This window comes from Passer domesticus, chromosome 1 (assembly GCF_036417665.1).
Source record: "Passer domesticus isolate bPasDom1 chromosome 1, bPasDom1.hap1, whole genome shotgun sequence".
NCBI lineage: Eukaryota > Metazoa > Chordata > Aves > Passeriformes > Passeridae > Passer > Passer domesticus.
Window position 1 is genome coordinate 1,277,738 of NC_087474.1, and position 12,066 is coordinate 1,289,803.

Genomic DNA, 12,066 nt, shown 5'->3' on the forward strand with positions numbered 1-12,066 from the left:
TTATCTTTTTCTGTGTAATCTATTCAGTCCCTCCCCCTAATTAGAACCTTATTTGCCTTTTCCCCCCTTTCAACAGTGTTTATCCTTCACATTGTTCCCTCCATCCCTGCTCAGCGAGACTGACTTCTGTTATCTTTGTTTTTTAAATATATGTTTAGGTTTTATTGGCACAGACATTTGTTTGAGCGGTCCAACTATTCATTACAGACCTCATGATTTTCCACAGTAAATTTTCGAGACAATCAACACAGATCAACATTATTTCGTGTCTCATTCCACATTCTTTCGGAGAGTTATGTGTTATGAACAGCCCAATGCTTCAGATTATTACCTTCCATACACAAGATACCCTCGGAATCAGAGGATATCTGATGATATTCTGATGGCTAGACTTCCAGATGTTTTATTTTATTTATCCTACTTGGCTTGTTTTCTAGGACTAAGTCCAAACCAGCCTCGAATCTCAGGGGTTGCTCAACAAATTCTGTGAGGGGCTGTGAAAAGTTATAAAGCAGAGGGGGGAAAAGTCTTTGCACAACAAATAATTCTGCAAACTCCAGTATTGTCCTTGTGTATTTAAAATAAATGTTGATGAATAACATTGTAAGAAGATTAATAAGGAATTTTAACATGGACTTTTGGGACAGCATGGAAATTCCCAAAATAAACTGATTTCTTGCTGACACAAGTCAGGAAGAAACTTTGCAAGGGCAGCTTTCCCTAAGTGTTATTATTAATATTTCTCCTTTAGAAGACGGCTCTTTGGGAGTCAGGAGGGGTTCTGGATGTGTATTTGAGTCAGGATATCAGCCTCCATTCCCAGAAAATAAATGGAGCTGAGAAGAGAGGAAGAAAACCACGTGCTGTGGTGCCCTCCTGCCCATGTGGAGCCCCATGGAGCTCAGAACCGAAGAACACCTTCCTGGAAGGAATTACCACATCCACCTGAGCAAGAGAGCACGTCCAGAGGTAAACAAAGAGGTAGAAGAGGCCCAAGGGACTCAAAATTCGGCAGAATAAGCAAGCCAGTAAGTTAACAATTGACAATTTCACCTCAGTATATAAAGACATTGACACATTTCACTTACTGATAGGCAAGAGGGGTATTATCATAAAATGAAAATTTTATGAAAATTTAATAAACATTTTGGTGAAAACGTTTTATGAAAAAATTGTATTAAATTTTTCTTCCCTGAGAAGAAACCATTTCAGTCCACTCTACTTTCCCTGTAGTTCCTCCCAGGTTTTGGTATCAAATGAGGAAATTCAGGGGTTTGGAATTAAGGATTTGCATTTAGGTGGGGGGATTTTTACTTCCAGAAAAACCTAATTCCACCAGAAAAATCATCAAATTAATGATGGACACCATCATGGGTTGGTTATCCCGAGAAAAGCTGGATTGCCTGGCAGCTTTGGAGTCATCATCCCATTCCCTGGACCACTTGGGCTGGGGACCTCCCCAGGGTAGGAGGAATCCTCTGATTCTGGATCTGGATTGGGAGGAAGGTTTGTGGTGGTGCCAGTCATCCAGATCCAGAAAAAAGGGATCTCATTTATCCCAGTGTCATCTCTCATCAATGGGAGATAAAAGCCAACCCTGGAAGTGTCCAAAAGTTCTGTGGGTGTGGCACTTGGGGACATGGATTATTGGTGGGCTTGGGTGAGGATCTTGGAAGGTTCTGCCAACCTTAATGATTCCATGATTCCACTCTGCTTCCTTCAGTGGAAACCGCAAGTTCAGTCACAGGTGGATAATCCCTGCATTGTCCCTCCACGATTCCCATGGATTTTCAGCTCCCAAATCATGGATATGAGCTGAACCAACCACATAACCCAAGCACCCAGCCCAGCCTTGTCAAGTTGCTCTGGAATTCCTCTCATCAGGTTTTGTGGCCTTGATTCCTCACAGCCAGGCCCTCCAACACCAGCAGGGTTCTTGGGAAAGGCAGCAAAATGAGACAAAAAAGACAAAAACGCCCCAATTTTTGTGAGTGCTCAAGGAAGTTTAGAAGCCTTTTTGTAATTTTAAGCCTTTCCCCCCAATTTCATGTAAATCTCTTTCTGTTCTTTCAAACCAAGTTCAAAACTCACAGGCTGAAATTCACAATACCCAAAAAGAAAAGGAAAAAAAAAAAGAAAAGGTAGGAAATTTGAGGATTTTCCCACCCCACCCCACTTTCAACAGCTTCCAAACCTTTTTACTACGACGGCCTGAGAGGGCTCTTTATTTTTACAGCTGCTGCATACCTACTTCTCCTCGCTGGAAGACGCACACGCAGCTCCAGCGATCCTAATCTTTTCATTCCAGGAAAGGAACCAGCTGTAAATCCACTGGAGCAAGATCAGGATACAGCACCAGGGCTGTTCTGCCCTCCTGCTGCTTAAGACTTCCCCTGAACCTCTCTCACACTCAGCCCTGTCGTGGCTCCAGGAGCCTGTGTTTTGAGAATCCCTTCCCATCTCCCCGTCCAGCCCTTAAAGACACTGGAATTTAGGATTTTCCAGACCTGGTGAGACACCCCTGGAAAGCAGCACTGGAATCAGGTTGGGATGGGTGGGGGTTTTGGTTTCTTCCAGGCTGAGAGCACCCGAGAGAGGGGCTTGGTTTGCATCCGCTCCCAATTTCCAAACAAATGGCAGGGATAAACTTACTCCATGCCCCCTCCCTGTCCCTGGGTGATGCAAATGAAATTTATTTAATGATGTGCAGGGCTTGAAAGCACAGCTTCTTCCCACTTTCACTCCAAGCAGGATTTTTCCCTATCCTTGCTGATGTCTTGTCATAGGGCAGACTGTAAGAACAACAAAAATACTGGCATTATCTGAAAAAAAAAAAAATCCTATAAAGACTGAGAATTTCCCTGCAGCCCTGGAAAACTGCTCACGGAGTCACCTTGTATCCATGAAAACGTCACCTCCAGGGTGAGTCTTTCCCAAATTTTCGCGGTAACCTGGTGCGAGTGTGTACAAACACTCACAATGAGTGCTTAGCAACCCCTCCTGCCAGCCCAGGCAGGGGCAGAGGGAACAGAAATGTGTGGGGAGCTCTCCAGCTCTTCCTGCAAGGAAAATAAAGCAGCAAGGAACGGTAAAACCTGGGCTGGGCTGACGCGGAGGAGGTGGACCTTTTTTCCTCTTTCCCTCTTTCCCTCTTTCCCTCTCTCCCTCCTTCCCTCTTTCCCTCTTGTCCCCTCTCCCTCTTTTCCTCTCTCCCTCTTTCCCTCTTTCCATGCTGTGAACATAAGCCTGGCTTTGTCTTTTTGGACTTGGCCAGTCTGATTTGGGTTCCAGAGACCCTCTGTCCTCAGTAAAAGTGGCACAAATGAAATATAAAAATAAATAAATGAAAATTAAAATAAAATAAGTATAAATATAAATTTTAAAATAAATATAAATTCAAATGCAAATATAAAAAATATAAATGTAAATAACTATAATTATAACTATAACTATAACTATAACTAAAGATTTATTAAAAATAAAAATAAAAAAATAAAAATAAAAATAAAAATAAAAATAAAAATAAAAATAAAAATAAAAATAAAAATAAAAATAGAAATAGAAATAATAGAAATAGAAATAAATAGAAATAAATAGAAATAAATAGAAATTAATAGAAATAAATAAAAATTAATAGAAATAAATAAAAATGAATAGAAATAAATAAAAATGAATAGAAATAAATAGAAATAGGGGTGGAGGGATGTCTGTTGTGTGTGGTTATAGGGAAGGAGGAGGCAGCCCAAAGTTCAGGAGATCTGCAGGACTTTTCCACACGTGTGCTGTCATTTCTTATCCTGTCTGCATCCAGGGTGTCCCAGTAAGGGGGAATGTGGCCATTGGCCATGGAATTGGATCATCACTCTCAGGGCCAGGAAATGAAGAGATTCTGAGCCCAAATGCCACAACACAACCCCCAAGGATCTGCTGACTGTCCTCCAGAGATGAACAGGCAGGACAACACCCCACTGAGGGCTGGCCATGACATGACCCAGTTTTCCCACCTTTGGGACATCCACTTTGATGTTTGGTGGCAGTTTTGGAGATGGGGGTGCCTATATTCACTCAGGAATGATATCCTAACATGGAGATGATCCAGTGCATTCATGGGATACAATCCTTTGTCACATAAAAATATTCAAAGACACGGATTCCAGTCTAAGATCTGCTGGCCATTTGTGGGCAGCTGTGACACTCCTAATCCACCACATTTAAAGGAAATAATGTCTTTTCCCAACCTTTGTTGGCAATGTCACCTCATTGCTCACTTGGGGACAACAGTGCCTTGCTCAATCCTTCACCCTCATGGGACACCTCAGCACAAAACCTGTTTTTTTTGGTTTTCTGAGAGGCCAGGAAAAATAATTTCTTCACTGGGGTAGAGTTATGGGAGATGGGCATGTGTGTCACCAGGATGATGTTAATTTGTCACCAGCTTCTCTTCTTTCCCGGAGTCTCCTGAATACATTAAACTGCCTTAAAATCCAGAGCCTGGAATGTGAAATGTTACTGAGTGGGTGTTAATGATTCCCAGTCAAAACTCAGCGACAAGGCGCTGTGCAGTTTCTTAACAAGCATTTAATAAGCACAGCAACCCTTGTGAGTTATGTTTGGAAAAATCCTTCAAATATTTGTGAGTTGGAATATATTTTAAATTACTACTCTTGGGTAGCTCCTCCTGCAGACATCCTTCTTTCTCTCGCTGGAATTCCACTCATGTTCCTTCCCAGGTAACTCATCCAAATGGAGAGTTGACCGCAGGACACCCTCAGAGCTGGAGAAGAATGGCAGAATCTCAGATATTCACCTGCTGAACAGTGAACACCCTTAGCAGACCCTCTCTGCTGTCCCTTGAAGATTGATTTAGCTGAGGACATTTAAATTTCCTCCCATCCCAGCATCATTTCAGCCTTGGGATTAATACCTGCCTTAGCTCCGTGCCATAAACCCATAAAAAGTCAACCTGGACCACACAACACCCATTTCCTGCTCCTGCATCCACCAATTCCATCCATGATTTGTCTTTCCTGCTCATGCCTGTGCTGTGCTCCAGCCATACAAATGTCAGCTGAAAGGGACACCAGCTGCTCTGCAATCCTCAGAGGCAATTTCTAGGCACAGCTCATAAATACCAGCTCTTAAATTTGGCTGCGTCTGAGCCTCTCTAGCCCGGCTCTGCTGCCCTGCTCTCCACGTCTGCAAGGATTAAAGCTCCCCCCAGCCCTGCCCCTCCCTGTCTTTGATCCTTTTGTCTGGCCTGAAGAAATCCAAGCTGAGATAGAAAGCATGTGGGATACATCAGCCTGGTAGAAAGCTCCTCCGTGTATTTGCCTTCTTCTGGAGGAGTGAGATTTTTGTGGTATGATGCACAGAGCCAAACCTGCCAGCATTCCCTGGAAAGCAAGGAGAAGGGAGGGTGGGGGGGGGGGGGGGGGGAAGAAAAATCTGAGCTCATTATTTGAGACCTGAACGTGTCATTACACAAATATATCCTCGTCATTAAACAAAACACCCACCCAGCTGATTTCCCCAGTGCCACCTTGGTCAAGGGGCCCTGAGGAACGGGAGTTGGAGGCTGGGAATATTGATCCATCTGGAGGGTGAGGGCTGGGCTTGTCCGTGCTGGTGAGGAGGAACAGCTGGAGGGAGCATTCCCCAGCAGAGCAACAGCTGGATGCCCCTGCCTTCATCCCAGCCACATCTGGCAGAGGCACAGCAGCGCTGCCACAGCTCCTCAGGATCCCCATTCCAATGCTGCTTCTATGGATTATTTCCCTCCCAAAAATCTTCATGCATCCCTTTCCAGTGCTGCTTCCATGGGTTATTTCCCTCACATCAAATCTTCAGCTCCGCTTTCCAGTGCTGCTTCTATGGGCTCTTTCCCTCCCAAAAAATCCTCATGCTTCCATGGGTTATTTCCCCAAAAATCCTCAGGCTCCCCTTTCCAGTGCTGCTTCCATGGGTTATTTCCCAAAAAATCCCCAGGCTCCCCTTTCCTGCACTGCTTCCAGGGTTTTTTTCCCTCCCAAAAAAATCCTCAGCTTTTGGCTGTTTGTCACCCCGAGTGTCCCCTCAGGCAGTGACACAGCACAGCCCTGGCTTCTGCCAGAGTGACCAGGAGCCAGGGATTGTGTCCTGTCCATCCTGCAGGAATGACAAGGAGCCAGGGATTGTGTCCCATCCATCCCATGGGAATGATGACCAGGAGCCAGGGATTGTGTCCCGTCCATCCCGCGGGAATGACCTGGAGCGGTTCCAAGCCCAGCAGCCAGCTGCAGCCAGGGGTGCCAGGGCCATTCCAGGGGCAGCAGCTGCCTCATGGGCTCTGTCACAGGACGTTCCTAAAGCCACCGGGTTCCCTCCCACGTGGAATACCCTCCTGGCTGGAACAAACTTTGTGTTTAACCACACAAAGGATCCCTCTCGGCTCCCCCTTGTCCCAAAGCTCTGACAAATCACTTTGCCCTCCTCGTGCGTGTCACAAAGGGCTTGTCACCCTCCCTCGGTGACACCATCCCTTCATGACACCATCCCAAAATCCCTCCTCCCGTCCCTGCCAGCCAGCCCACAAACCCGGCTCCCCCGGGATGTGTGGATGACCTCTCCCTGCAAGCATCCCCATCCCACCACCGTGCCTCAGAGGAGGGGTCAGCTCTGCAAGCCCTGAACCTCCTGTGCTTGCTGCAAAGCCACAGGGCTCTTTGACCATCTGAGGGTTTCCTTAATTAAAACTAGAAATCAAATTCTCAAAATAGATACGGCTCTATTTCGGGCTGAGTCCTGGGTTTGATTTTGTCCTGGTCAAACTGTCTCCTTCTCTTCCACTGGCTGGGAGCCTTTGGCCCCCAGGGGAATCAACTTGTTATAAAAGTGCTAAACAGCAGAGAAATAATTCCTGAAATAATGGGACACAGGACACAGGAATCAGCTAAATTGCTGGAATTTTAGTGCTCTTGCCCACGATGCATTTGTCACCACAAAGTGTGGAGTGCTCAGGGCCTGAAACACTTCTGGCACAGCTAAGGACAATAAAGCAAAGGCCCTTAAAATCATGGATATTAGAAAACCAGGAATAACAGACTTTTTATTCACACTGGGGAAACTGAGGCAAGACAACTGACTTGTCAGAAGGAGGCTTAAAGCCTCTTCAATGCACTAAATCCTTAATCTTCATTATAAATCAAATTACAAACGGGTGAGCAGGAGTATTACTAACATTGACTTCTAATTTAATTGTTTGGAAAAGCTCCTGGGAAAATCTGGGCCAAAAGAAAGATGTTCCCAACCTCTGTTTTTACAAGGCTGTAGGCTGAGGGGTGCAAAGCCTTCCAAGATGAATGCAATGCAAACATTATCTGTACCTGGAACAGAGGTTGTGTCCAAGGAATTGTCCAAGGCTGGACAGGGCTTGGAGCAGCCTGGGATAGTAGGAGGTGTCCCTGGCCATGGCAGGCCGTGGAACAAGATGATCTCTAAGGTCCTTTCCAACCCAAACCATTGATTTTATCATCTAAATCCTAAGCTGTTGGAGTTCTGGCTGCTGAGAATTCCAGACTTTCTGTGCTGCCAGGCACTGACCCCCAGGAGAACACTGCATTGACCTGAGGCCGTGGAGAAGCTTCCAAAATGGAATGACAGAACTGGGATTGTGGGTGTGGAGTTTGAATAGAAGTGTGTGATATCACAGGGTGGAAAACTTAGAGACTGGGGTTTTAGAATATAGTAATATATGTGAAGCAAGATGGAGGTTTTAGGGCAAAGGCTGGTCCTTCTTCTTCACCTTCTTCTTCCTTCTTCTCCATGGGGTTGAGTGGTTTTGTGTAATTGGAAAAAAAGTCCATATTTTGGACTTCGAGTGATTAGCTATTGTGTTAAAAGTGAAAATAATTTAGGTGTCAGTTCTTAATTGGATAGTTTAGCCTTAAAAGGCCTAGTAACCAAAGTCTTTTAAGGCTAAACTATCCAATTAAGAACTGACACCTAAATTATTAGATAGTTAGCCATTTTGTGCCTTGTTAGTGAAATACTGCAGAACTCACTGCTGTGAGACTGTAACATAGATAAGAAAAAATAAAGATCTAAGCTTGAATGTGAAATCCTGTCTTGAGAGCTCCAATCCCTACCTTGACAGAGGTAGAAAAAAGAAGCCGAAAAGTGGCACTATGCTTTCCCTAAAACCCCACAACAATCCCTGAGTGGCCTGAGGACATAAGCCATCAACTACACCACCCATCCAAAGAACCAGGGGATAAAATCCAACCTCAGCTGTCCTGGGAGGCAAATTTAGGGCAAATCTGGATGAGGATAAAACACCTCAGACTGGGTGAAAACCAAAATCAGGCTTGAACAGCTACATTTCACCTTTTCCCAGCCTTGGGATGAGAGAAGGGGAAAGGAAGTGATTTAGGACATGGAAGGGCTGGAGCGTGTCCAGGGAAGGGAACAGAGCTGGGAAGGGTCTGGAGCACCAGGAACAACTGAGGGAGCTGGGAAGGGGCTCAGCCTGGAACAAAGGAGGCTCAGGGGGGACCTTGTGGCTCTGCACAGCTCCTGACAGCAGGGGACAGCCGAGGGATCGGGCTCTGCTCCAGGGAACAGGGACAGGAGGAGAGGGAACGGCCTCAGGCTGGGCCAGGAGAGGTTTAGGTGGGATATTAGGGAAAATGTTTTCCCTGAAGGGGCTGTCCGGCGCTGGAACAGGCTGTCCAGGGAAGTGGTTGAGCAGCCATTCCTGGAGGTATTTAAAATATGTGTGGATTCGGCACTTGGGGACAGGGTTTAGTCATGGCCTTGGCAGTGCTGGGGCAATGGTTGGACTCAATGATCTTGGAGCTCTTTTCCAGCTGAGAATGACTCTGTGATTCTCTTTGCTTTCCTTTATTTGGTTTGCTTTGGTTTTCCTCGAGGTTCAGAAATGGGGATGGCTTTCTCCACAAATCCACACTTAATCAGGGTCAGAGCACCGTGCCTCTTCCCACTTCCCAACCACTGCGTCTGCTCTGCAGAACACCATTAATTAACCCCTGCACCAGAGCAGGGTTTGGCTCCTCTGCCCAATCCCCGGACAATTAAAGATGTTAAGGATGACACAGCCCCTGGGCGTACTGGGAAATGGGCTCAGACCACAAATTTGTTTCACGTCAGTCACCACCAACACTCCAGAGCCTTTGGCCACTGCTACCAAAACAGGCTGCTCCAAACTAGAAGAAAAACAGGAGAGGGATATTTTCTATTTTTCACAACAAAAGCAGATCCAACTTCTTCAGTGGTGCTGCTTGGTTGTCAATACTGGGACCTTTCTCAGAATCTCCACAGATGGAATAAAAACAAACATTGACTTTTCTTTTCTGGCCAGGTGTAATCAAGACAATAACAGAATGTGTTTATCTGGTGGACTTCATGAATTGCTTTCTCAGCCATCTTTCCAAGGTAAATGCAAGTTAGAGGGAATTCTGTTAAGGGCCAGATCCAGCCCTGGAATTCCCACCTGGATCCCAGCTCAGTGACACTGGATGTGATCAGCAACACAAATAACAAAGCAGCAAAGCAAGAAATCTGAAATAAAGGCTAAGACTAGACTTAGAGCTGGTTCTTGAGAGTAATTTTTTAAATTCCACATTTTATGGGAAGTGTGGGATCAATCAGGGTTAAAGCAAAGGTTACATCTCACTCTTCCCATCATCCACACTGACATTGCTGAGCCTGTGCTGAGCTGCACATAAAGTGATCAGAAGAGGTCATTAATTACTTCATTAAAGTGCTTTGCGCTCTCTCTGGGTGAGAATGTACCTGGGAATTGCAGTGGGATCAAAGGCAGGAGAAGTTTGGAGCCAGTCTGGACAATGGAGAAGCAGAAGAGGCCCTTGATGGCAGCTGTGCCTCATGAGCCATTCCTGCTCAGATTCTTGGACTTCTTTCAGGATCTTTCCACACCCTTCCCCTTCAAACACAAATATTTAAAAGTACAAATACAACACTGGGTGATTTTTAAGATCCCTTCCAACTCAAACTGTTCTACAATTCCATTCCTAAAATCACCCCTGACAAAGGGCACCCACCATCACCAGGATGAGCCACACAAAATCACCTTTTACTGAGATCTCCTGGTGCTGGTGAGACCATGACACACACACTGCACCCTCTGATCTCCTTTACACTCTGATACAATTCCCATATCCTGCAGCTTTAGGAGGATCAAGTCCAGATTCACAAATGTCTCCTTAAAACACAGGAGCCATGTTTAGAAAAAAAGAAAAAAAAAAAAGAAAAAAAAAAGAAAGAAGTCCCACTGCAAAATCTTCTGCAAAGACCAAATATGGTGTATTCTGTTTCCTTCTTTTCACCACTCACCGTGGTCTACCACAGCTGGAATTATTTGTGTGTCTTCAGTTGTCCCTAGGAAATTCCCAAGGAGAAAAACAGCCAATAACCCACATCAGGTTTCATGTAAAATCCAGGATTTGGAATAGGTGAAAGAACTGAGGGGAAGTTCTGCTCTCTGATGAGCAGTAATTTTTTAGTTATTATTATCCCAATTAGTACCCCTGAAAAGATTTGACTTCTGTCCTTGCCAGTGGATCCAAGACAGACAATAGCAGAACAAATTAAGAAAAACAATACTTTGGGACTTTTCCCTTCAGTCACGCACTGAATCAACCCCAGCAGGGGAGGCTGGAGGAGATTCCTTCACTGTTGCTGTGGTCTATAAGTGCTGCGCTTCACCAGAGCCTTTGAGGTCTCCACTGCAGGACTTTAATCCCACATTCCCAACAGCATCCAGCACACAAACGTGCTCTGTACCCAAGGCTGGTGGAAAAGAACCAGTCTCCCAGAATAATTCCCAATTCCTCATTCCTCTGGGTCCTGCCATGCCACGGCCTCAGGCTCAGGTTGTTCCATGTTCCTTCCCCTTCTCCACGGCCCCGTGTGAGGTCCTGCTGGAGCTGAAGCTGGAGAACAGCCAAGGTGACAAAGGGACACCTTCCCTTGGAGCTGTTGAGTGGAATGTCCTCGGTTTATGAACACTGGGGCAGTTCTGGGGCCACAGCCCTCGCAAGCACCATCAATCAGGGATTTTCATTTCCCACCCTCCCTGCTTTTTATGGCACCTCCCATGTCTGGGCAGGAGAAATGCTGTCGCTCCCAGCAGGTCGCTGCAGGTCACTGGAGTTGCTGGGCTGGGTGCTGAAATTATTTTTAATGCTCGGAGTGGAGCCTCCAGCAGATTCCTGATGAGGATTTTGGAAACCTGAGAATGAAAAAAAGACCTCAAATGTTCCAGCTCAATCCAAATTTTGTGAAAAATAGGATTTGTGTAACCTGGTGTTAGGGTGGATAGGTTTCTCACGGATAAAGTTGTGCAGATATTCCCAAAAATAAGTCCAGGACAGTAATAGATGGGAGTCTGTCGTACATAGTTCTAATATCTGAGGTATTTCTAATTTATTGATTTATTCAATATAAATCAATATATTTATTTATTTATTTAGCTACTGTTTTATCTATCACCTGAACAGTTCTAGATGTCAATGCTGAGATTATTGATTATAATCTCAGGGGATATTCTCAATTTTAAAGTACCATAACCAAGAAAAGAAACTAGTAAAAATACCTGAAATACCAGTTGAATTCCCTACATTGCGCATTCTCACGCTTTACTGGACATCTTCGGATATTAGAAATTAGAATTTTATAGGAATTCAAATAACAACAGGCACAAAGCTACCTAATCCAGAGCAGGAGTAAGGACTGTTCTTATTTTATGGAATAAGTCAAGAAATATCCAGAACTGATGTGGTTATTATATCCTAATGCTTTGGAGATATTATCATTTACTGGGATTTTCCCTTCAAAATATTTCTGACTTAGCAAAATTATAACTTTTTATTTAGAGCATGACAATCCTGCTTGATTAACCTGTAAATCCCACTCAGATAAGATTGCTTGGAAATTTGCTTGGTTCCAAAGGGCTCCTGGATTATTGTTTGTGATGGAAAATTTTCTAGTGGAAAAATGTAATTTCATCACAGAAAAACTTGCTTTTTCAGGAAGATACTACCTTAGACC

At 44.8% G+C, this 12,066-nt stretch overlaps 1 long non-coding RNA gene across 1 annotated transcript; it reads right to left on the reverse strand.

Moving 5' to 3' along the window:
- Positions 1-4,489: 4,489 nt before the first annotated feature.
- LOC135286794 (uncharacterized) lies at positions 4,490-7,639 on the reverse strand. The gene is made up of 3 exons (XR_010350844.1): positions 7,362-7,639; positions 5,298-5,393; positions 4,490-4,774 (listed from the first exon to the last, which is right to left on the reverse strand). It is a non-coding gene; the product is annotated as an uncharacterized LOC135286794 (long non-coding RNA).
- Positions 7,640-12,066: the final 4,427 nt, after the last annotated feature.